Source organism: Frankliniella occidentalis, unplaced genomic scaffold (genome assembly GCF_000697945.3).
Source record: "Frankliniella occidentalis isolate FOCC.00 unplaced genomic scaffold, Focc_3.1 Scaffold27, whole genome shotgun sequence".
Taxonomy (NCBI): domain Eukaryota; kingdom Metazoa; phylum Arthropoda; class Insecta; order Thysanoptera; family Thripidae; genus Frankliniella; species Frankliniella occidentalis.
The window spans coordinates 1,317,510-1,319,173 of record NW_026267157.1 but is presented as its reverse complement, the minus strand read 5'-3'; the positions used below and the strand labels follow the sequence as shown (position 1 = coordinate 1,319,173).

The 1,664-nt window shown below is 42.1% G+C and overlaps 1 protein-coding gene across 1 annotated transcript in view; it reads left to right on the top strand.

Moving 5' to 3' along the window:
* Positions 1 to 1,664, top strand: part of LOC113211642 (protein unc-50 homolog) — a gene marked incomplete in the record, with an annotated part of 11,235 nt that overhangs the window by 2,009 nt on the left and 7,562 nt on the right.

Genomic DNA, 1,664 nt, shown 5'->3' with positions numbered 1-1,664 from the left:
ACCTCCTGGAGGGCGCCCCGCGAGCCTGCAGCTGGAGGGAGCCCCTGCAGCGTAGGCAGACCCGCAGCGCTCCGGTGCCCGGCGGAGCGGTCCGCCCCGCCCGTGGCGGTGCCGATACTCCGCGCCCACCGGCGCTACCCCATGCACCACCTCATGTACAGCGAACAGTACAGTCACGCGAACAACGCGGCAATGCTTTCTCAATCTGCTTGCTTCATCTTTAGCCATTGGCAGTGACACCCTCATTGAAATAATTTTGTTTTAACAAAAATCTCCAAGGTTGCTTTTTTAGGATATTGCAGTTTTTTAATTGTTTGCGTTATGGAAGGAGTGGTATCGGTTATTTCTCATCCTCGGATTGCCGCCGCCGGTTCAAGGTCACGTCAAAAAGTGTTTTCATTAATGTTTAGGCTTCATTCACAACAAACAGTCTTTGTCACTCCGGTACAGTACTGGTTTCCTACCTTTTAAATCATGATATTTACATGAAAATATTTTTTGTAATGTGAACTGCATCTTTTGGGTGGCAGTAACCCCAGGGTTCATCTGCAGAGGACTCCTGCCCATACCCATGGGTATTCCCCAGGCACTCAGGTGAAACATTTGTCCTGAGGAAATGATGAAGAAAACAACAGCTAATGACGTTGTGTAAAGCGCACATTGATTGTCCTGCTGATCAATTCCATTGCACGAAGAACAAGACGTGACACTTTTTTGATGTAAGTCAATACATCAGTCGGAGAGGTTATACGCTTATTACTATCAGTGCTTTTTTTTTCCGGTTTAGCTGTGGGATTGTCTCACCATGTTGTCTGGTTTAGAGCTGGTGCTGAAACTACAGGGAAGTTCCTGCCTTCAGTAAACCCTAGTTCTTAACCTGTTCTCTAGATGGCCCTGCAGTGTGACATCTGCTTCGAGCAGTATGATCTCGACAGCCATCGACCCAAGAGCCTGTCATGTGGACACACCATTTGCTTACTGTGTGTGCAGAATCCGCATTTTGAGAGGAAGTGTCCAACATGCAGGAAGGTCAGTAGAATTTGAGTTAGTTTTTGTTTGAGGTAAATAACACAGGAAGGTTTTAAGTGCTTTCATATTTAAATCTCAATTTCTGTGCAATATATAAACTTTGGCATTTTAATTGATTTCTTAAAATCTCAAGAGAGAAGTGGAAAATTTCTAGAGTTTACTTTGATGTGAAGTTACACTATCACTTACAATTCTTTGTAAACCAACTGTTAACTGCCTTGAAACATATATTTTGCTATTATTTTTTTGTAAAAGATTGAGCCGTGTTAGGTAGCACGTCTTGTGTAGCGGGACTTAACATCCCCTAGCTCTCCTCAAACTAGCATTGCCTCCACAATATTTTTTACAAATCTTGACGCCTTTTTAATTTCTCCTACATTATTCGAGCAAAATAATCGTTTAAATAGACTCGCAGTAATTTTTTAAAGAAGTTTGGCAAATTATTAGGAATTTGCTCCAATCGAATGCCGTTAAACTTGTAGTATTTTGCTGGGTCATCTCAATCACTGTACCTACCGTCATTTGTTTTGTTTGTATGCAACTGGGTGTAAAACTAGTCTGCTAAAATGATAAACACAAATCTGATTTTATTTATTCTCTCGTGAGTACGTGAAGTTGTTTTGGCAATTTACTTT